The sequence below is a fragment of the Hemicordylus capensis genome, chromosome 1 (assembly GCF_027244095.1).
Source record: "Hemicordylus capensis ecotype Gifberg chromosome 1, rHemCap1.1.pri, whole genome shotgun sequence".
NCBI classification, from domain to species: domain Eukaryota; kingdom Metazoa; phylum Chordata; class Lepidosauria; order Squamata; family Cordylidae; genus Hemicordylus; species Hemicordylus capensis.
This window is the reverse complement of record NC_069657.1, coordinates 157,411,658-157,435,651: the sequence shown is the minus strand read 5'-3', so window position 1 is coordinate 157,435,651 and position 23,994 is coordinate 157,411,658. Positions and strand designations below refer to the sequence as shown.

The window sequence follows — 23,994 nt, the reverse complement described above, 5'->3', positions numbered from 1 at the left end:
TCAGTGATTTATGAGAAACCCAAGTTGATCAGCAGGAAGGTGGAGCTAAAAATCCTGAAATCCCCTTTTTATGTAGATAAGAAAATCACAAGGTTGGTGTGATGTTGTAAAGAGGGAAAGGCAGACAGCAGCAAAAGCAAAGGAGAAGACAAACGCCAACAGACAATAAGGCTGTTGTTTAGGTCTGACAAGAGGAAGTACTTTTTCACACAGCACATAATTAATCTATGGAATTCCTTGCCATGGGATGTGGTGATGGCCACCAGCTTGGATGGCTTTAAAAGGGGCTTAGACAGATTCATGGTGGACAAGTCTATCTATGGCTACTAGTCTGGTGGCTGTGAGCATCTCCAGCCTCAGAGGCACGATGCCTCTCAATACCAGTTGCAAGGGAGCAACAGCAGGAGAGAAGGCTTGCCCTCACTTCTTGCCAGTGGGCTCCCCAGAGGCATCTGGAGGGCCACTGTGTGAAACAGGATGTTGGACTAGATGGGCCTTGGGCCTAATCAAGCAGGGCTGTTCTTATTCACATGAGCAGCCCTACCTGGGCTTCCGTAGTCCTACCAAAATAGGACAACTTGTGTGAAGTGCCGGGATCGAGCCCTATCTGGGCTTGCACAGTCCTACCAGGGTAGGGCTGCTTGTGTGAAGGACCAGGAAGAAAGCCGATCCCGGTGCTGCCCCGCTGCGTACCCCGAGGTTTTACCACGGGCTATTACCTAGGTAGAAGAGCGTGATGCACCCTTCTACCCAGGTACCCAGTCATCTGTGCTCGGGCAGGCAGCCCAGGCACACACAGAGCCGGGCCAGAAGGGGAATCTCTCAGTGCACCATGCTCCTGGCGTGGTGCATTGAGGGGTGCCAGAGGACTTCCTCCTCGGGCTCCCTGCTCTGCTGCTCACTGCAGTGTGGCTCGTGTTGTGTGATCAGCAGAGCCGGCTTCAAACTCATTTTGATCATGTGTGGGGAGGCAGGTAGGCGCCTGCCTCCCTCCTCTCCAGCCCTCCCCACCACCAGCCGTTTTTGGCCATGTGAATGACCTCTATATGTGGGGTTTATGGTGGAAGTGATGAGTCATGACGAAGCACCACTGAACTAAGTGAGGCAGGTCAGTTCTGAATAAAGCCCCATTAATTTCAATGGGACTTCCTCTGGATCTGGTCCATAATCTTTATATGCCCAACACATTTTACTCATCAACCTTTATCAGAGGCACAAAGAGACTCCTTATGTGGCATGAATTCCCATAGAAGAGGGGGATGTTTGCAGGTCTGTTGCCTCAGATTTGCCAGATTTGTAATGTGGGCATCATGCCACTAAAGGGAAATTTTTTGTGCTCCTGGTAAAGGCTCATCAGCAAAATGCATTGAGCATATAGCATTAATATATCTACCATAAATCCCACATACTGTTCAGTATGCTGTTGGAGTTTGTCTTTTATTTTTCCTCCCCCTGCCCTTTATATAAACCAACTAGTACCATGATTTGCCGTCCTAGGAGCCATTTCTGAATCACTTTGTGAAAACAAGCCAAAAATATTCCTGATCATGTAACTGGCTCCGATACAGGTTGGGAATCATTTTTTCCATGTTCTTTAGATATGCCTTAGCTTAGAGAGGAAATTACAGTTATTTTCCTTCCATCTAGAGTTAACCTTGCTCTGGTGATTGATTAAGCAAGCTTCCTCTGAAATTGCTATTCAGCAACAGGAAGTGTTCTCTCCCAACTGTATGTTAACCATTCCCTTTCCCCCTGCCTAGATCTGTTGTCAGAACTATGTCCTGACCAAATGGCAGTATGAGTAATTATGTCTGCTTGGGGAGGCAGGGCAGGGGGAGGGGAGTTCTTGCATTGGGGCATCTATATTTTTCTTGGCTGATGCTGATGAAACAATTCACTGTGCCTATACATGTCACAGTGTAATGAAAAATCTGGCCTTTTTCTTTTTAATATAGACAGAGGTTTGTAGGCAGAACTGTGCATAGTGTAAACAAAACAAAACAAGAAGTCAGCATTAAATTGATCCAAGGATTTATAATTTCTCCATCTTGTCTTCACTGTGGCTTGTCTAGGGAGCTAGATAGCTACCTTTGCAAAGCCCTGATCGTGGCTTGATCATAATCAACAGATGTTAAGCTGTTTTATACTGAATTAGACAATTGGTCCACCTAGCCCAGTACTGCCTGTTAAGGGGCATCCTTTGAGCTACTTTGGTTTTAGATTGTGAGCCCTCTTGGGACAATCTATTGTATTCATTCATTCATTCATCTATGTAAACTCTTTGAGAACCTTTGTTGAAAAGTGGTATACAAATATTTGTAATAATAGGCCTTTCCTAATCCTGTGACCTGATATCCTTTATAACCAGAGTCACCAAGGACTGAATTTGTATGCACAACTTTCTAGCCTAGATCATGACTTAGTACCTGATACTGCCATCTGTACTGTGTGACACAACTAAAGAGAGAATGTAAACCTATTCAGTTTCTAGTCAGCTGCGGAGTGTACTCCTTGACTCTACTTCCAGGATGACCTTTCCCCCAGTCTGTAAACAAAAGGATGCTTGAGATGTGTTCAAGGGTAACTAATCCATATTAAATGGCTATGCATATACACCCCTTGCATGGAGGGTGATCACAGGCAAAGAAGGACAGAGCTCCTATTCCTTTAACAGTTGCAGAGATGATGGCATTCCAGCATGTACAGGTTTCCTGGCTCCTGCCTGACAAGCTGTACCTTCCAAAATTCCCCCACTACACAACTATTAAAGCTACAAGAGCCTGTGCAAGACTTGGTGATTTAGGAACCAAGAAGAAAGAGTAAAGTTCCCTGCTCATGGAGTACTTTTGATCCCACAGTCACAAGCATTCAAAATATTTAATTTTTAGTTGACATATATACACACATAATATTTATTTGGTCATTTGACCAACAGTTTTACAAATACAAACATTTCAAACATGAACTAAACATTAGAACGTGTTTTGCAGATAATATAATTAATATTTTGCCACAGTTCTAATTTTAACTTCATTGCATAAAGAAAATAAAAACCTCAATAAGACATCATCTTCTCTTCCATTAAGATTTATCAAGAGAGGAGAAAGTAAGTTTCCTCTGGCTTCATCATAAAGACTACAGTGTAAAAAGGCATGTGCTATTGTTTCAACACAGCCCATGTCACAAGGACAAACACGATTTGCCAGAGGAATTCCTGCATATCTGCCAAACCGGACTGCAGACGGAAGAACATCTAACCTGGCCAGCATCATGGCTTGTCTATATTCAGGAATCGTAACTACCCAAAGATAGAAGGCCAAATTAAATCCACTCAGTTGATCACCCAAGAACAGTCTTTTGGGTATCTGGGAGATTTCATACTGCAGCTCAATATCCATTAGGCGTTGAATAATTTGGGTACGAGCTCTGTCGTAACCGAGCTCCTGTATAACCTCTAATGAGTATCCACTGCGGGCCAGCTTATCAATGGCCTCAGTATGCCATCTGAATTTAAAGGAGTCCTGTTTTATGAAAGCAACCAAACCCTCCTGCAAAAAATAAGTTTTTAACCAGTAAAGGATAATAACTCTCCATAGGCATGTCTGGAGCCTAACCATTCCGACCTCTCTTCTCAGAGCCACCGTGGGGGCAAATCTAGGAACAGCCAGTACAGCTCTTAAAAATTTAGACAGCAGTGCCTCCAATGGATCAAGGTTTTTAACTATGCCCAATTGAGCTCCACAAAAAAGTTGAGGCAAAATCTTTGCCGAGAATAGTTTAACCACAGCCGGGACATAGGATGCACCCTTAGTATAATAATAAGAGAGTATTGATTTAACTACTGGTTTAGCCTTTAAAATTGCTTAGTCGAGGTGAGGTTTGCGTGAACAGGAAGAATGAGATAATACTCCTAAATACCTAAACCTGCTCTATCCTATGTGAGCTTATTGACCACCGGTGCCCTCTGGGCCGGTTTGCAAAAACCATAACTTTTGTCTTATGGTAATTGATTTCCAAGTTATCCTGAGTACAGTATTTATCTAACAAAAGGAGAGCACACTTTAGGCCAATTGGTGTTAGCGAAAGAATTGCCATATCATCTGCACATAGTAAAACGGAGACATGCCTAGTAGCAATCTTGGGAGGATGCATGGAAGGGGAGGAAATAAAAGAAACTATAGATTTGATATAAAGGTTAAATAGCATAGGGGCCAGTATACATCCTTGACGGACCCCTCTATCTGAAGGGATTGCAGCGGTCAAAGCCCCTCGGAAGTTGTAACGTACCTTTAGAGTGGAACCAGAATATAAAGTAAAAATTAACAAAAGCAGTCTCTTCTTGATACCCATATCCAAAAGTCTTTTCCAGAGTCTTTCACAGGGGATAAGGTCGAATGCTGATTTTAAATCAACAAAGGCTGCGAACAGTCCTCTACGTGGCTTCGTTGAATATTTAGCCGACAGGAATTGAAGAACCAGGGCATGATCCAAAGTGGATCTTCCCTCTCTAAAGCCCGCGTGCTCTAGAGCCAGAATATTGCTTTCCTCAAGCCAATCTATTAGCTTTAAGTACAGATGTTTAGCATATATTTTGCTAATTATGCTTAACAAGCTGATTGGGCGATAGTTTTTTTAATCGCTCCTGAGTCCTTTTTTATAGATTGGAACCACTATAGCTACTTTCCACTCATTTGGTATTAACGCTGTTAAATCTATAGCCGTGAAGAGAGAGGAAAGGAGCGGGACCCACCAGCTCATATTTGCTTTAAGAGCCTCTATAGTGATACTGTCAATTCCAGGGGCTTTCCCAGAGGGGAATACATTAATCAGCCTCTCCACATCTGCATGTGTTACAGGGGGCCACGCCGGAGTATCAAGAGTCTGGAGTTGCTGTTCAAAGTCAGTACTACCACTGGCTTTGATAGCTGGTTTTTGATACAGCGTGTGAAAGTAAGCTTCCCAGATTTCAACAGAAATACATGCTGGAAGACAAGGTGTTGACTTATTTAATGCAGGGGTCACCAATTTCCAAAACCTGATCTGATTTCTCTCCTTAGCTGCCTCTATCAAGAGATTCCAGCCCTCTTTGACTGATTCCTCCTTCTTCCTCTTAATTAGTTGTTTATACTGAGCTTTCTTTTTTGCAACCTCCACTCTAGGAAAGCTACCAGGGTCAATAGTAAAGCTTTTAAAAGCTCCCACCAGTTCCTTTTTTGAGGCCCGACATTCTTTGTCATACCATCGCTTGGATGGAAGTCGGATTGGGTGCATAGACTCTATATTAGAATTTGACATAGCCAAGAAAATACAATTCGCAATATTTTCATAGGAGCCAAGGATGTCTTCCATCTGATGGACGGGGGATAATTTTAAAATCCGATCCAGCCATTTAGACATCTCCGCAGAATGCAGTAAAGCAGAAACTTGCAAAGCAGTACTTTTTGTCCACTTTCTACCTGGAACCAAATTTTCAGCATTTCCACTGGCATTTCCACAGTCTATCCCAGATGTCCAGTCAGTTACCCAAAAGCAACACTCAAGGGGGAAATGATCACTTACAGGGCAAGGGATTACCCCCACAAAAGCCAAAAACTGTATCATATTATGGGAAATGGCCATATAGTCAATCAGCGAAGGGTTGTTACCGGTCCAATGAGTAAAGTGAGCCGGATAATCCGACTCTATAGCACCATTTAAAATGCGAAGATCAAGCCGATAGCATACCATTTGTAATCTAAGCCCTCTCAAGTTTGATCTGACATCTCTAGAGAGTCTAGACAGCAGTGGAAAAGGAACAAAATCATCCTCAAAATGACAGTGAAATCTACTCAAGAGGGAGTTATTATCCGACCCAAGCCAGGCATTAAAATCCCTTGCAAGTAAAATCTGTGAACCAGGGTACTTCGCTTCAAGAGAGGATATAAAATCCTCTAGCTTATCCCAGACATCATGTCATAGGGCTAGACCCTTCTGGAGGGATATAAACCATGATCACCAAAATCTGAACACCATGAGCATCAATGAGAACTGTAAACACTAAATCATCTAATCTACCAGTTTGGAATGACCTTAAACTGAACCTGTTTGAGATTAAGACAGCAATTCCTCCCTTGGCGCGATTAGCTCTTATACCTGGTTTGGCATTTATAGAAAAAGTTGTGTAGCCTGACACTTCAAAAGGACTCACAGCCCAAGTCTCCTGTAAAAGTAAAATTTCATAATTTGCTAGGAATAAGATAAAACTGGGATCAGCAGAGCATCTCCTCCACCCAGCAATATTCCATTTTAACAATTTTAACTTAGGAACAGCACTCATAAGTCAATTACCATTGCCAGAGGCCGAAGTCTGCTCTACCCCCACCTTATGGGGACCAAAACCGCTAGAGTCGGTTTTTTTGGTTAATTAGCTCTGGCGCAGAGTTGCCTCCCCCATCTTGCTCGAAAGGCCGCGGTTGTGTCTGCTGGTCCACCAGCTTGGTCGCAGCCAACATTTCTGAGCAAACAGGAGAACCCGAAGGGGAATTTGAGCCTAAAGAAGTAATAGGGGGGATGGGCATTGTTGATGGATTCAGAAGTGTGTTTAATTCATCAAAACGGGGATCAGTCAGTATTCCCAGCCACTTATTTTTCTCCTCCCATGGATATTCAGTTAGGGCCGTCTCTACAAGGTTGGTAAGTGCCTTATTGACCAAACCGGAGTCTAAAAGGGGGACGGCGCAGATGGAGAAAGTTAATTGCTTTTTTGCTTTTTTTTAAAGAAAGCTTCTGGCAGTGGGAGATGATTGATTGATTGATTGATTAAGAACCCCATTAAGTAAAACAGGTTGGCTTGTTCTTTCCAAAAAGGCCAAATTTGCATATAACATGAAACCGGAGGTCCCTTCACCTCCTGTTTCGTTAGCTGTATGTCAGAATGTGGGTAACTTCTGTTTCGTTTAGAAATGGACTTGCGGTTTCCTTCCCCAAACTTTAATCTGAACCTTAGGTTTTCACTTGGTTTCATTGCCATTACTCAATTTCTGCAGTGCCAGTGTTGCATCTGAATGCTGGCATCGCAGTCTCCTCATCCTGCAACCAGAGTTGAGGGAGAAAGCTCCTCCCTCACTCTGGCTGCTAGGGCTGTCCTTCAGAAAAGAAGGAAGCACCAGCAGCCAGTTTCCCCTTTTCTCTGAAGTCAGTGAGACTGCAGAGAGGAAGCGCTCTGTTCCATCTGAATGCGGACAGGAGAGCAGGGGCAGGGGGTGCAGAACCACAAGTCCATTTGACCCATGGTTCCAGATTACGTCTGAAGGCAGCCAAAGAGATAAGAAAAGAACAAACTCTTTAACTTAGTATTTATTCTACCAAGAACATGGATGGCAGGAATTAAGTAATTATGGTTATTCTCTATCAGAAAAGCAAATTCACTCCACCAATTTTTTGTATTGACCTTTTATGCACTGTGCCAGAGGTGTCATTGGCTGCAGTCTACCTGGTCCAAGTCTAACATTGTATTCATTATACCAAACTGGTTCTGTAAGAGAGCCAGCGTGGTGTAGTGGCTAGAGTGCTGGACTAGTACCGGGGAGACCCGAGCTCAAATCCCCATTCAGCCATGAGAATTGCTGGGTTACTCTGGGCCAGTCACTTCTCTCTCAGCCTAACCTACTTGACAGGGTTGTTCTGAGGAGAGACTGAAGTATGTAGTACACCGCTATGGGCTCCTCCAAAAACCTTCAGTTTCAGATGAGAGTCAAGATGCTTTATATTTTTGCTCATCCTCTAAAAGTAATGGAAATTGTGAGTTAAGGTGCCCATCTTAACTTCTGCACTATATAAGCGGTAAATATTTTGTGCAGTCTGGTATATGATGATGGCTTTAGAAATTAGGCTCCATGCATCCAGACTTCGCCTCGGTCTTTCAGTTGGACATTGGGCTGGGGAGGGATGCATTCAGGCAGACATTTAACAGGTGCAGCTTCCCTAATCACTTCCTAGAGATGTCCTTAATGGATTTCTGCCTGGTGCATCTCTGATCAAGGCAAAGTGTGGGTGCATGCAGCCTCATTCCCAGAGCTCCAATAAGAGAAATTGAGCTCTCTCAAGCCCCAGTGCCATCTTGGAAGGTTCCATTGAGAGGCTTGAGAGGACTCTGCCTGCTTTCATTAAAGGAGGCCCACTGGCTCTGGCAAAAGCACAACACTGTGTAGTGAGAATGATTGCCTCTGCAACCATTGGGTGCAACCAATGGGTGCCAGGGAAGCTGTGCAGAGTATTCAACTTCAGCTGAAGCTTCACACAGGCCTGCTATTTGCCATGATAGCTAAATGGAACCTGCATATTCAGAAACTTATACCTCTGAATACCAGATGCCAGGGTCAAACCCAGAAAGGGCTATCTATAATTATATATTGTCCTGGTTTCAGAGGCGACTGGCAAGCTGCTGTTGGAAATACAAATGCTGGACTAGAGGACTTACTGGACTCAGTCTGATCCAGCAAGGTCAATCTTTTCTTATGACAACAGAATCCTTCCACAGTTAGGCTTTCTCTTTGCTCCGAAATGCTGCACTGAGTTCCTGCATCATAAAAAAGGAGTGGAAAAATTTCATGCCTACTATGTCAATAACTCAAAACTGGCCTGTTTGCTCAGCCCATGTTGTTTAGAGAGGGTGTTTTGAGATTAAGAGAAAGCCATTTTAAAAATCTCCTTTGCTATTGCGTTTACTGGTCTCTGGGATTTTGTTTGCTCATCAGTTCCACAAAAGATGGCATTTGAGAAAAGCCTGTCACAGCAGTTTACAGTGGGTGTCAAGTGTTCATCGGAAATCTCCAGTTTCCTCATCATTATCATGAAATCGTTTGTGTACTTTGCTCTCAGCACTGTTGATACGTCTTGTGCTTTTGTTGCCAAACCCCACTAATGATTCAGTTCAATTTCTAACAACTGGACAGCCCACTAACCTGCTGCCACTATTCCTTCTACTTGAGAAGTGCCATAAACTAGGAGACAGTCCCATCCTCTGCATGTTTTCTCAACAGCAAGTCCCATTTATTTCAGCGAAACTGGGACTGAGTGCCAAGTAAGTCATTACATCATGACCCACATGGTGTTTTATAGCACTAATGGAAAAAGTCAAGTTCACAGATGGCACTGTTGCATCTAGGCTGTTAAGTCACTATACATTTTATAGAATGAAATACATATAAGTGATATGGGACATTTTAATGGACAAACTACTGGAACCAAGATTTTTAGAATTTTTCGGGGGGAAATTGCCATTGCCAGGTTCAAAAATCCAAATGCTGAAATTTAAGTTATGCACTTTTCCTGTGAATCTGTCACAGGAATACTGCACCATTTTAAACTGAGAATACTGTGTCCATTTTTGTCAAAGTATATTGGAATCTTTGCTGAGCGTCCCAATTCATTTTCCATGTTAACAGAAACTGCAAAATATATTCATGGGCTTCTCCCTCCCTAATTTTTAGATACCTGAATTATTTATTAAAAACATTTATATCCTGCCTTTCTGATTCTGGATTGAAATACATAAGGAGGTTGTTCTCACACGCACCCTAACCCAGGCAAGGGAAGTCCAGTCTGGGTTAGGCTGTGCGTGAGAACCGCCGGAACCGGACCTGATACCAGCAGGGCAGCACTGCCTAGCCCCGTTTTTAAACCCAGCTCTTAGCTGGGGTTAAGAGCTTGAGCAAGCCCTTAACCCGGGCTCCAGGATCATGTGTTTGCTGGGGCTACATTCATCCCCAGAGGACACAGAGATGGGCATCTAGAGTATCGTCCTGGCCTCTGGAGCTCCACACTGCACCATGCAGCTCAGAGCATCTGGGAGTGCAGTGAAACATCTGATTGCTCATCTAGGGGGAAGGTGAATTTAACCAGCCTTTCTCCTCCCCGCCCACCCACTGCCCCACCCGCCCAGTTGTGTGAATGACCTCAAGGTGGCAAACATAGCAAGTTTTTAAAAAAACATGTTAGAGTCACGTTTGCATTTGTATAAATAAAGTGGAGGTTTTCAGGAAACTGTACAATCTACCTGAGTGCACATCAGAGGCAATCTTTCATATTCACAGTGGAAGTTCAGATTCCTAGACCTGCTTCTCTCCTTATGACTCCAAGGCTGCTGCTACATTTTTGGTACTCACTGTGCTTAGGAGTTTTCCTTCCTTCGAACTGTATTGAATTCTGCTTCAAGACCAAATGGAACTGGCAGATGTTGTGCCACGCATGAGTTGTGCAGTGTTCAGGCTGGGCCAGCTCACTTGTTGACTGTGGTCAGAATACTTCTATATGAGTTTCAAAGACTGAGTGGAGGAAAGGGGAAGGACTCAGGAAGTGATATTGTGTGTCTGTGGTCCTCCCCACAGGTCCCCCCCACCCTCAATTTAAAGGAAACTGGGAGTTAACTCATGTTTGAGAATCAGGGGGTGGATCATAATGCAAACATTTGCCTTGTTTCCACCGAAAACAAAAGTAGATACAGGCAGATTGACACTCATTTTAAGACCTTGGTTGTAAATCTTTAGAAGTGTTACTGGACTAAAAGAGTTGCATATCACTGACCAGAAGTCTGTAATGCCACAAGCTTTTGGTCTTACGTTGACTTCCCCTTTCTCAGAGAGCCTGCTAAAAATGATGATGGAAAAGGAGGGGAAAGTAGCTAATAATGTGGTTGTGAACAAACTAAGCATACAATTGCACATCTTCAACAATCCAAAGCAAGGTAATCTAATCTGCAGTTTGGGGAAGTGCTTTACTAAGGCATGAGCTGAGGCTTTGCATAGGGAGAAGCTTGAATCAAATTGAGGTCAGAACCTGTAGTCTCCCTGCTGCATCTGTTGGGCGACTGAGAAACAGGATGCTGGACTAGATGGGCCTTGGGCTTGATCCAGCAGGGCTGCTCTTATGTTCATATGTTCTTATACCAAACTCAAATGTTACCTAAACTGCACATCCATGCATACCGTGATATACTTGCATCTTCCTTTGCTCAGAGCTTCTTCAAAAGGAGCATTCCCAGACAGGGCTTTTAGCTCACTTCTGCGCCAGAACGGAGGGTGTGTATTTGCACATTGGCCAGATTTGTGCTGAAATCCATGCAAGATATTGGGGAGCACTTCACACATGATTCAGGTTTTTCATTGCATTTTAGAGCCTAGCCCCATTTATGTCCAGAGGTTAAAAAAAATAAAACCCACTGTTTGCATTGTTTTGTTTTTGAAAATTTGAACTCACAGTAAAGCCCGGGAAAGCTCCAGGGGTATTATTAAGGGGTGGCCCATAGGGCATGAGACCTCAATGAATTGCTCAGAGCCCCCGCCACCTCCGTGACGTCTTCCAGAAAGGAAGTGCAGCCGTACAGGCACCTGCATAGAACCTGGGAGAGAACACCTAGCCTCACCTAGCTCTTTGGTGCTTCCACCTTCATAGGTGCTGTATTATAATATTACAGGCTTTAAAAACATATGTAATTATTCTTGGAGTAATTATTCACCAAGTTAATGGTGTCAACATTAACAGCCTAAGATATGCTGATGACACAGTCATTTTAGCTACATCCCAGGAAGATCTACAAAACCTAAAGGTAAAGTAATGTGTGCCGTTGAGTCAGTGTCGACTCCTGGCAACCACAGAGCCCTGTGGTTTTTCTCTGTAGAATACAGGAGGGGCTTACCATTGCCATCTCCCGTGCAGCATGAGATAATGCCTTTCAGCATTTCCTATATCGCTGCTGCCCGAATCCGATATAGGTGTTTCCCATAGTCTGGGAAACATACCAGCGGGGATTCAAATTGGCAACCTCCGGCTTGCTAATCAAGTCATTTCCCCGCAGAACCATTATGTGGCTCCTACAAAAACAAGTCAAAACTTAGTCATAGAATAATAACAAAGAGCAAAGAATTGGGCCTTTAAATAAATGCAAAAAAGACCAAAATAATGTGCATAAATAAAATGAGAATTCCCCTCAAAATACAATGCAATAACAAAAACCTAGATCAAGTAGAAAATTACTGTTATCTAAGGAAAAACCTTTATCATAATAACGACCAAACAAAAGGAATCTGAAACCGCATAAGACAAGCAAGAACAAAATTTAATCAAATGAAGATCTTCTTCTGCAAGAGTAAATTAGATTTGCAACTCAGAATCAGAATGATGAAATGCTACATCTGGTCTCTTCTCCTGTATGGATGTGAAACCTGGACCATCAAGACAGAAGCACATAAAAAAACTGGAAACCTTTAAGATGTGGTGTCTCAGAAGAATACTCAAGATTAAATGGACCAGCAGAACAACAAATGAAGAAGTACTTCGAAAAGCAAAAACACATAAACAAATAATACAATCAAGAGACGTAAGCTAGAGTATTGTGGACATATCCTCGGAGGAATAAATTATAAAATACCACAACTAATGCTAGAAGGAAAGCTAGCAGGAAAAAGATCAAGAGGAAGGAGGAAGAAGAGATGGATGGATGACCTGAAAGAATGGCTAGGAGTGGACACAGAAGACATTATCTATGATTTTAGGAACCACAATCTATGGCTTTTTCTGGTTGCCACTCCCCCAATCGGAGAAGGCACATAAAGAGAGAGAGAATTATTCTTGGGAGGTATGATTGAGTTTAATTATCAAGGGAGGGGGCTGCAAACCTGAGCCCCAGATCTTTTAAGTACCTAGCAACACCCCTGTTCTTCACCCAGCCTTTGTTTTTTCTGTTCAGTTTAAAAATAGTCCTCCATAACAATAACAATAATAATGATAGAAATGATTATTTCTTAAGCACCTAAAAACCAGTACATGTCCCTGAGGGCTGTGTGGCCCTCAGGAACATATTCCTGCAAGTGAATAGTCCTTTAGGAGGGAGGAGGGAGCAGGAAAATTGCCCCTCACAAATTGCTTTTGATCTGCAGAAGAAGCGTAGCTAGTTTCCAATTTCTTTGTGTTCCCATTGCTTCTTCTGTTGTCCTAGCACTGCAGAGAGTGTCAGCCAATATAAATAAGCATATATTATAATATTTATCACAATATAAACATATATAATAAAATATTATAAATAAGCTAATAATATTTAATAATAATACAAAAAGGGGTGTTTCAAAGTCTGTCTGTTGTGGCCTCGTTTTCAGGAAGAGACTACAAGACATTTTTCATTTGCTTACATGGGCACTGTGCCAGTTGCCTAGGATGGCATTTTGAAAGGAACAGCACTACATTTTATATCTAGCCCCTGGTGAACACTGTGATCATAGCCTTGAACAAATTAACTTGGACGTTGGCAAATAGCATTAAGTATTTGTGTGGTGATTATTCTGGAGTGCAGGCTCTATTTGCAGTGTACACACACACACACATACACCCCCCACCACAGACGCATGCCCACCATTTATCAGTCCATGGGGGGGGGATAGGAAAAAATAGGAAGCTGCCATATACTGAGTCAGACCATTGATCTATCTAGCTCAGTATTGTCTTCACAGACTGGCAGTGGCTTCTCCAAGGTTGCAGGCAGGAATCTCTCTCAGCCCTATCTTGGAGAAGCCAGGGAGGGAACTTGGAACCTTCTGCTCTTCCCAGAGCGACTCCATCCCCTGAGGGGAATATCTTTCAGTGCTCACACTTCTAGTCTCCCTTTCATATGCAACCAGGGTGGACCCTGCTTAGCTAAGGGGACAAGTCATGCTGGCTACCACAAGACCAGCTCTCCTCTTTAAGTCCATCCTGCCTTACTCCTTCTCCTGCTAGTTTAGCTGGTAACCTTAGCTAGAGTAGTCAGACCAGTGGACAGCACTATGCATAACAGCATGCATGAGGGAGACCTTACATGTTGCACTGTTCAGTCCTATCCTTTACGTACAAGAAAAGTAAAAGTAAAAAAGTAAAAGTGTTGTGCTTCCCACTTCCCAGGCAATGAGGAGTTCCAGGGCAACACTCCTGGGGTTCCTTTGGAGAGAAACTTATGGGCCGCCTTCAGATGTAACATGGAACCGCGGATCACATTGACCCGTGGTTCCTTGCCTCCTCCCCCACTCTCTTGTCCACATTTGGATGAAACAGAGAGCTCCCTCTCTGCAGTCTCACTGACTGCAGAGAAGAGGGGGACCTGGATGCAGGGGCTTCTCTCTTTAATGAAGGACAGCCCCAGCAGCCAACAGCAGCTGGAGCGAGGGAGGAGCTTCCTTCCTCAACTCCGGTTGTAGAAGGGGGAAACTGAGATGCCAGCTGGCACTGCCAAACCAGAGATACAGGCAGCAAAACTTCATTCATACCAAAGGATCAAATTGGGGTCTGGGGAGTGAAACTGCGGGTCCATTGTCCCGCTAAACTCCAGTTGCCCACATTTGGACATACATTTCCTGAAACCAGAGGAGAAGGGACCTCCGGTTTCATGTTACGTGTGAATGTGGCCTTGGTATCTTGGTAACATTTGGTTTCTTTACAAATATACAAGCTGAGCATCAGGTGGAGGTGAACAGGATTCCCTCCTGCCAGGTCTCATATCAGATTCCCAGAGAGACATCCCTGTAGCCCAAAAGTGTCTTCATTCAGCTCCCAGATCAGTCTCTCTCAACTCCTCATTCAGTCTGACTGTCTCACATACAAAAGCTGCAAAACATGATGTCTGTCGGTCTGTCTCTCCCACCCACCCCTCTTTCTACACACACACACACACACACACACTTCGCTTAGCCCCATCCCCACGGCAGGAGTGGGATAGAAGGATGTGTCACCTTACAAGCTCCAGTGACTTCTTCATTCAGAGCACTCCAGAGAGATCTCCCTCTGGATGGACTCCATGTGTGTGTTTCTAGTGGAGAGACAAATCTGGGAGTTCTTCCATGCCACTTGCCCTGTTCTGCTTCAAGCTAATGATAAAGCTGGTGTTGCTAGCACTGCTCTTCTGTGGGCTCCCAGAAGCCTCTCTGCTTTTGTCTGAGATCATGGGCATGTGGTTCTCTTCTCACTTTTAACATGCTCAAGAGTTTCATGGGATCATGAGCTCTCCGTTTATGGGCACATGGGAACAAGTCACTTAGCAGGCAGTGGGACAGTTACTCCCAGATTTAGCAGCTGCCAAAGCCGAACTGAAAGGGAAATAGCCTCACACCTTTCCATATGTTTGGGAATGCCTAAGTAGACTTCTGAAGTTAACTCACAAAAGTTAGCTTTTTGTTCAAGGTCTCTCTCTGCACAAAGATTGACCCCCTCTTGGTCTACCTCCTCTCCACAGATGCCTCAAATTAGCCAAAAACCAACCACCTCTGCAGGAAACCCAGATAAGACTCTGTGCTGCAACTCCCTGCCTATCAGAAGAGAGCTAAGTGGGCGATAGAAACTCAGAGGTGTACTCATTAAAATACTGATTAGTCTAATCGGTTCTTCCAACCTAAGAGATTACTCCAGGGTGCACATAACAGGGTGCACTTGACCAATTCAAAATATTGTGTTGTAGCGTAGCACAGCAAACACAGACAATGTAACCTTTTGCGATTCCCCAGAACTACCCTATTCAAGAAAGAAGAGCAACTGGAATGTTGCCCCAGGGCACATTTTGGGCTATAATTGCCCCTGGTTCCTTGAACCAATGTGCTCCATTTGGCTCCCAGTGTGCATCATTTGGTTCTTACACCTTGGAGATCACCACTAAAGGAAGGATGAGGTTGTGTGATAAATCACTGCACCCCTCTGGGCTCTCTATCCCTGCTCCCTTCTTAAATCCAAGAACCTGTTTCTCTCAAGCCTCCTTTCTCTAGCCAGTTTGGAAGTCATTTTAATTCACATACTAAGCTAAATTGCCTCCTTGCAGTTATCTGGCTAGTCTTTTAATTAGGGATGTGCACGAAAGGTTGTTCGGCACGGCGGGGGTAGGGCTTTAAGGGCGGGGGAGAGTGTACTCACCCCCCCCCGCCGCATTTCCCCCGCCGGCGCTCTCGGAATTAGAAGCCCCTCGGGACGGCAGCGTTCCTCCCTGCCGTCCCGTTGCCCCCGTCGGCCGGAAGTGGCCGGAAGTCCCGTTTGCGCGTGCGCCCGTCATGCGCGCGCGCGTACGGCCGCGCGCGCGCGCACGACGGGCGCACGCGCGAACGGGACTTCCGGCCACTTCCGGCCGACGGGGGCAACGGGACGGCAGGGAGGAACGCTGCCGTCCCGAGGGGCTTCTAATTCCGAGAGCGCCGGCGGGGGAAATGCGGCGGGGGGGGTGAGTACACTCTCCCCCGCCCTTAAAGCCCTACCCCCGCCAGCGCCGAAACGCCGAATCGCCCCCACCACCCGAAACGTTTCGGCGGCCTTTTCAATGGCCGCCGAAATGTTTCGGGCTCAAGCCTACTTTTAATGCATTTTTAGCAGTAATATCACTTTAACCAACTTTCTTATTCCACTGTAACCCTACAATAAAATTTTGTTTGTTTTTTAATTTCAACCTCTTAGTTCATTTTTATGTAACCAAAGTTTTGCACAGAAATTATTCTGATGTGGAACTGCTTCACCCCAGCTCGTTAGTTCCTCACACAAAGCCTGAACACAATTTTGGGGTGTTCACCAATCACCCCGGGGCAGTTCCATTAACACTGGAACTAACCACAGACTAGACTACTGTACCATGTCTACATTGGCTAAATAATACATCTGTTAAGGCTGCAAGCTTCACACACATAATTCTCTGGCATTTTGGAGCATGAGTGAATGTGGCAGGCCCTTAATATAACATGTTAAACCAAAAGAGGTTTTTCTCTGTCAAATATATTCATTTAGGTGTTGGTGAAGATGGCTGGTATCTGCATATGCCCCTACCACATGAAGTCTGTTTCTGCCCAATAGACATCTGAATAGGGCCTATCTACACCTTAAGACTAATGGTGCATAGGTTATATGTAGGGAAGAGACTGCTAGGTCCATGATTATGTAAAGTGGCAGTGAGCTGTATGTAAGATTTTTATATGAGCCATATCAGATTTCTGAGAGTATGAGCTGCCAGGGGTCTTATCACTTCTATCTTTTACTCTTCTTCTTTGTGTCTCTTATGCTCTTTTAGATCTGCCAGCTTATTCTCTGTTCCCTTCACAATGCAATTTATGTAATATTACTACTAATCATTTAAGCATTAGGATTCACTTACTGTACAATGATGCAATGCAGGGTTTCAAAAATGGGGAAAGTACAATAAGTAATTTTGGGGCAAAAACAAAACAATAATGCAATAGTTACGTAATAACAGATATAGATTCTAGATTGGGTTCTAAGATCTCCCTCCATAAACAGAAGAAATTCCATTTGCACAAGAAGGGCTGATTTTCACTGATACCCCTTCCCACAGCAATCCCCTGAACTCTCAAAATCTGCTCCCATGACTCCTCAAGAGCAGATACTGTATTTGAGGGCACAGAATCACCCATCTCCTTCTGTTTGTTTGAAAGACGCTTCATCCATTCATGGAAGACATTCTTAGGATATAGCTCCCTGTAGTTTATTACATTATCCACCACAGTTTCAACGGCAGAGATGTCTTCTACTGTACACCTGTTCAATTAAACAGCACAGACCATGTGGCTGTGCTAACTGGGCAAAGAGGATCATTTTTAATGTGGTGATTCTCTTTATATAGCAGGGGAGAGTAACTGGCCCTATCCACCCCCAGCACAATATCTCCAGTGACTGTTGCTGGTGTCTATCTTATGATTTCCATTTAGACTGTGAACCCTTTGGGGACAGGGAGCCATCTTATTTATTTGTTTGTTTGTTTATTATTTCTCTATGTAAACTGCTTTGGAAACTTTTGTTGAAAAGTGGTATACTAATATTTGTTGTTTGTTGTTGTCATCTAGATGTTATGTTAATCATGCTTTTTGCCCTTGCAGTTTCATTTTTGATTTGGTAAACAGATGCAGGAGGGTCAGGATTGGGACCACGGTGAGGGTGGAGGGGGGCTTTAACCCTTTCTCCCTGTTGCAGCATCCCCCAATCCTGTCCCCACCCCAGCTGCTATTTAACAAAGAAGAAAGGGCAAAGAAGAGGATTAATATCATTTTGGCCCTTTTATAGACTTCTAGGGCATTAGGGAGGTATTGCAGATGAATTTCTGAACTGTATTTCACAAGGTGGTCTTGACAGTGATCTAACAACAGTGAGAAACACAAGTCTTTAAAGATAATGCCCAGCCAATTAGATATCCTGTTGTTCTGCAGCAATCCAGTTTGTGCTGGGCCCTGTCTCCTTGATTCATTTTATGTGCCTTAATACACTGTTCTGACATCCCACCATACACAGTCTCCACCACCCCAAATCCATTACTTTCCTGTAGCAATATTTTCTGTAGAGTTGCACATCGGCCTACCGCTTCACTTCTTGATGCTGATTCAGCAGACTCTAGCGCTGTGGCCTCAGGGTGGCCAAAAGCAATTTAGGCACAATTGTTTGTGAGCTCTTTTTCAATAATGTTTTGCTTCCCCCCCACCCCCGTGATTCCTGCTTTATGATTATAATGGAGGGTGCTCTCCTCTCTTTGGCTTTCAGTAAGATCTATCTGGAGTTCACCACAACTGTCTTAATTTTAACCTGTCAATATTGCGTTACAATCTGTCTGATTTATTATGCTGAGTTTTTTGTAAGTATGTATGTTTTACTAAGTACTGGTCTATGACCGCAATAAAGGATGACTGACTGACTTTGTGAGCTCAGTATAATTTAGTACAATAAGTAGGGTTAGGGAGTGGAAAGATTTATATTTCATTGTATAGCTGTATACATTTGTGTGCATGCTAGCAAATTATCTCTGCCTCCTGCTGCACAATAATATCCAGACTTGTCTATTACTGAAAAAAATCCTGTTGCCAATGAGCACTAATTACTGTATCATTAAAATGACTTGCATCTGTAGGGCACAGATATATAACCCTGAATAAGATCTGAAGTTGAATATTTTGGATGTGTGTAGCACCTGTTACTTGCTGTAGTGCCAATCCATCTCCTTTGTCAGTTTCTAAGCCCACATTGCAATTGTGTTCACCGTCTTGGTCAACCCGCCCCTGCCTGCGCACACAGCAGACCCTCAGCTGTTTAACAAAGAAAAAGGGCAGTACAGGGATGAAAAACATAATTAATATTGCATCTAGTTTGGCATACGCCTCCCAGGAATTCTACTTCTGATTGTAGTTAGGAAGAAGTTAGGATCACTCATGATATCTCAGCACAATGATCTTGGTTTAATCTAACCAGCTTTCTTGAAATAAATGGAGATCTGAAATCCATTTCAAACTTTGCGTTCAAATCTCAATTGATTTCAAGGTGGTTAGTTAGAATAAACCATGGTCAATCGGTTTGGATGTAGCAAGTGATCCTGGCTGCTTTCTAGCTACAATCTTAAGCAGCATTCCTGGCAGCCTCATATAGGCAGAGGAGAGGGGAGTTCACATTCCTGAGGCTCAGAGATATGACATGGAGGCAAGAAAAAACCATGGTTCCATAGGATGCCTGAACCAGCCCACTCTGATTCTTTTACATACATATATCCTGTCCTACTGTAATAAGCTGATCAGAGAAAAGTTATTTTTCATAGTACTTGACAGTTAACAGTAGTAGGATGTGAGGGGTGGAATGCCAAAAAATGGGGGAGTGGAATAGAAATTTAGTTCCCCTGGTTAATATTTGTCAAAGATCTATCAGAAGAGCCTACAACAATATCATAATGTGTTCCTATGCTGAAGTAACATGACACAGCTATCTTTTACAACTAAACTAGCCATTGATTGCAAACATGTTAGTGCTTACTTTTAACTGCTTCATACGCTTGATGGATGATTATAATCAATGGGCTGGATCCTAAGCACCACTCAAATTCTTGGAGTGGGGCTTATGTGCCTCCTTCTTCCTGCAGCTGTCCCTGAAAAGCTATTCCTTCAGGTTAGGGGACCCTTGAAAACAGCATGGAGGACTGAAGCTGAAAGATGGAATTGGCAAAAATATGGAACCCTCTCTTGCATGAGTGGAAGTGCTGTTTGGGTTCCCAGAAGGGAAAGGAAACAGCCTCTTGGACTAAAAATGCTGGTGTTTTGTTAGCCAGGATGTTGGTAAAGATAAAGATAAAGCTGCGCCGTCGAGTCGGTGTTGACTCCTGGCGACCACAGAGCCATGTAGTTTTCTTTGGTAGAATAGAGGAGGGGTTTCCCATTGCCATCTCCAACGCAGTATGAGATTATGCCTTTCAGAATCTTCCTATATCACTGCTGCCCAATATAGGTGTTTCCCATAGTCTGGGAAACATACCAGCGGGAATTCAAACCAGCAACCTCTTGCTCCCTAGGCAAATTACTTCCCCGCTGTGCCATGGCTGTATACATAGAAGAAAAGCTGCCAGCTGCCTTCTTCCTAGTCCTACAGACTCTTCATATCTTTCCAAGAAATTATTTCTGTCTCAGCACTGCCAACTTTTTAATGGCCCCACTCCAGTACCTTTTAACAGCAGTCTGATATATAGAATTTTAGTAAGTGAAAGCCTTTTGTTGCATAGAAACAAACTTATAGGACTACTGTGAAGAGTGCAGGAACAAGTCCAGTAAAAACATTGACAGTTCATCGGGCCTAATCTATGACTCCTTTGTTCCATCTGGATGCAGCACTCCTTGGTATCTACCTCGCTGCAGCATTCCAATTTCTTCACATCTAAGAGGAACAAAGTGTTGAAATGTGGGAGATAATTCTTGAATCTTTCCCTTGTATATCCTCCTAGCCTCTGTGTGAAGCTGTCAGTACTTTTACATTCCTTCACCAGACTCCAAATAGTACTGTCTGTTCAAGATTGTCTTTAGGACAATCGAGCAAAAATTAGTGTAAGGCATTGCTGTGGTGGGGCTAACAGGGGTAGGTACGCAAGGCCTCAGAGCACTGGCCAGGAACAGCAGCCTCCCTTCTTGACTCTCAAGCCTCGTCTGTTACCCTCACAGACAAGAGCCCTGGTATGGTCTTGCGGCATGGTCTTGCAAGACTTTGGAATGCTCTCCCAGTGGCCATTCGCTCCTCGGACTCCATCACAGTTTTTAGAAAGCTTCTTAAATCTTGGCTTTTTACCCAGGCTTTTACATGACTGTTTCTATTGCTGCTTCTATGTGTTTTTACCCATTTATAGTTTTTATGCTTGTATTTTATAGTTTTTAAATTAGATTTGTTTTATATTTTTAGCTTAGTATTTTAATTAATATTTTTATTGTATGTTTGTATTGTATTGTCATTTTTATTGTATGCTTTTTAACTTTTGTAAACCACCTTGGGGTTGTTTTTAATGAACGGCGGTATATAAATTCAACAATCAATCAATCAATCCCCACCAGGGAGGGAGCTGGAGCAACTCCCGCAGGGTCTGGGAGAGGCAGCACCACAAAGTCAGGCAGGGTGAATTCATCACCATCCCCCTCTTCGTTGCTCGCTCCCGCTTCAGTTCCCCGACAATTAGTCCTGACTAAATCCTATTGAAATCAATTGGACAAGTTGACTGCAACTAAATTCCATTCCATTGCTTTCAACTGGATTTATTTATGGCTATTTTTTGTTGGAAAGGTTAGCATCATTGGTCTAAGGCTGAAAAGGAAATACTCTTTTCCCTGACCACTAATAGTGTACTGCAAGACTGTGGCATCAGCATTGTTGGCCTGCACAAGTGTGTCAGTAAAGGGAGTTAGCAGGCCCTAAAGTCATCAAATAACTAGCTGTTCTGTCTGAATTATAAATAAAGCCAAACTCCTCTGGGAAGGTGACATGGCTGGGGTTTGGAAGGGCCGGGAGAAAAATTAAGCCCTTTAGTGAGTCAAAAAGCAAGAGTCAGGAAGTTCTCTTGCAGCTGACAGCATTCAACCACGCTCCCTCTTCCCTTCCACAATCTTTCTGCTTGCAGCAAACTTCCTACCTCAAGCTGGGTCCGACCTCTTTAGGACATTGACAGACACAATTTTACAGGGCTCCAATGAGGAAAATGCTGGTTCTGTGCTTCCTTTTCCGAAGTTTCCCAGAATAGACCCCGTTTCTTTCATGGTGCGTTGACACTAGCAGATTAGGAAGGAAACACATGGATAAAGGTTACCTCCAAGTTACATGAGCCCTCTAGGACTTGCAAGAAATTTGCTCCCAAATGAATGCTTTTACACTTTCTAGCTATATCTATATGTATAATCTGGAGAAATAATAAAGAGCAACTTTTCTGGCTAATGTCTAGAAACTAATAACTGGAGTTGGCTGCTTGTAGTTGCTCTCTTTGGCTTATTTTATTTTATTAGTTGTTTAAGATTTCAGCTGTTTTAACAAAGATTATTATTATTAAAATAATAGGTTATTATATTATGTTATTATTCATTTTACTCTGTTAACTACCCTACAGCCAGTTTGAGATCCATTTGGCTGCGAGACCTTTTGTTACATGGGTCTCCCAGGCACTGAACATGACCTAGAGCACCTTCCCTATGAGGCAAGGCTACAACACCTGGGGCTTTTTAGTTTAGAAAAAAAGACGACTGCCAGGAGACATGATAGAGGTCTATACAATCATGCATGGTGTAGAGAAACTGGACAGAGAGAAATTTCTCTCTCTTACAAATAGCACTAGAACCAGAGGTCATCCTATAAAATTGGTTGCCAAGAAATTTAGGTCCAACAAATGGAAGTACTTTTTCACACAATGCATAATCAACTTGTGAAATTCTCTGCCACAAGATGTGGTGTTGGCTCCTAGTTTGGATGGCTTTAAGAGGGGTTTGGATAATTTCATGGATGAAAGGTCTATCAGTGGCTATAAGTCGGAGGGCTATAGGCCACCTCCAGCCTCAGAGGCAGGATGCCTCTGAATACCAGTTGCAGGGGACAGGGCTGTCCTTAGAGAGCCCTGGCAGGGTGTGGGGCCTGGGGCAAATCAGCCAGTGCGCTCCCCCCCCCCAATTAATTCCAATGGGGGTTAAAAGAGCGGGGCCCAGGGCAGTCGCCCTGCTTGCCATGCCCTAAAGACAGCCCTGGCAGGGGAGTAATGGCAGGAGAGAGGGCATGCATCAACTCCTGCTTGTAGGCTTCCAGCGGCATCTGGTAGGCCACTGTGTAAAACAGGATGCTGGACTAGATGGGCCTTGGGCCTGATCCAGCAGGGCTGTTCTTATACTCTTATGCCCTTCCATAACCATCCACGACTTTTTTCAAAAGAGAGAGGGAGAGCTGGTTCAGACAATACCCCCCAGCCCTTGAAATTAAAAGTTCATAAATGTCTCGATGCCCTCTCAGTGCATCCCTTTTTCATGTGGGCAGCTCTTCACCTGCAAACCAAATACTATACTGGTTTAAACTAGTATTTGGCGCATGTGTAAGCTGCCACTTGGTCAAACAGCCGCGCCTTGTGATAAAGGAAGGTTCTAGGAGGGTATCAGGACACAACAAAAGACTTCACAATTAGTGTATGCTAAACATGTCCCCCTTTTAATTATGTAGGCTGGGAAAATATTGCCCGACCTGGCCCATTGTAGGGGTATAGTCTAGTGCAGTGATCCTAACTAATGTTTAGGTGGGGGCCACTTTGGCAAAAACCTTCAGTGTGGAGTGTTGGGTGCTACTTTCATTATTCTCAATGAAAATAGTGTGCAATGTGAACTTGCACAAGAGTCAGCAATGCCGGTATTGCACTCTTGCACAGCAGCATCGCTGGGTGATTTAGAGCCTCACAGTGGTGCGGGTGGGTCTGCACTGCCCACATTATACTGCAGTGCATCAGCCAATATCATAAGAACACTGAAGCAGCTAACCTTTAACAAGAAATACTCACTGTTTCCCTTTCTTCTTCAATAACACAGGAGCTCCCTTCTTCAGTCAAAACTCTAGCAAATATCCAGATATTTCATCACCTCAAGGTGGAACTGAGATATCTAATCAGAGCATGTCTGCAATATCTAGTTTTCCATGGCAACAGAGATCCTCCCAATCAGTACTATAGAGATCTTTGACCCTGTGAGGTAGATGACTGAATACTGTCAG

General features: G+C 43.7%; 1 long non-coding RNA gene across 1 annotated transcript; it reads right to left on the bottom strand.

Annotated features, from left to right (window-relative positions):
* Nucleotides 1-12,075: 12,075 nt before the first annotated feature.
* On the bottom strand, nucleotides 12,076-23,910 carry LOC128336598 (uncharacterized). Its single transcript, XR_008312010.1, has 3 exons — nucleotides 23,786-23,910; nucleotides 21,896-22,031; nucleotides 12,076-12,200 (listed from the first exon to the last, which is right to left on the bottom strand). It is a non-coding gene; the product is annotated as an uncharacterized LOC128336598 (long non-coding RNA).
* Nucleotides 23,911-23,994: the final 84 nt, after the last annotated feature.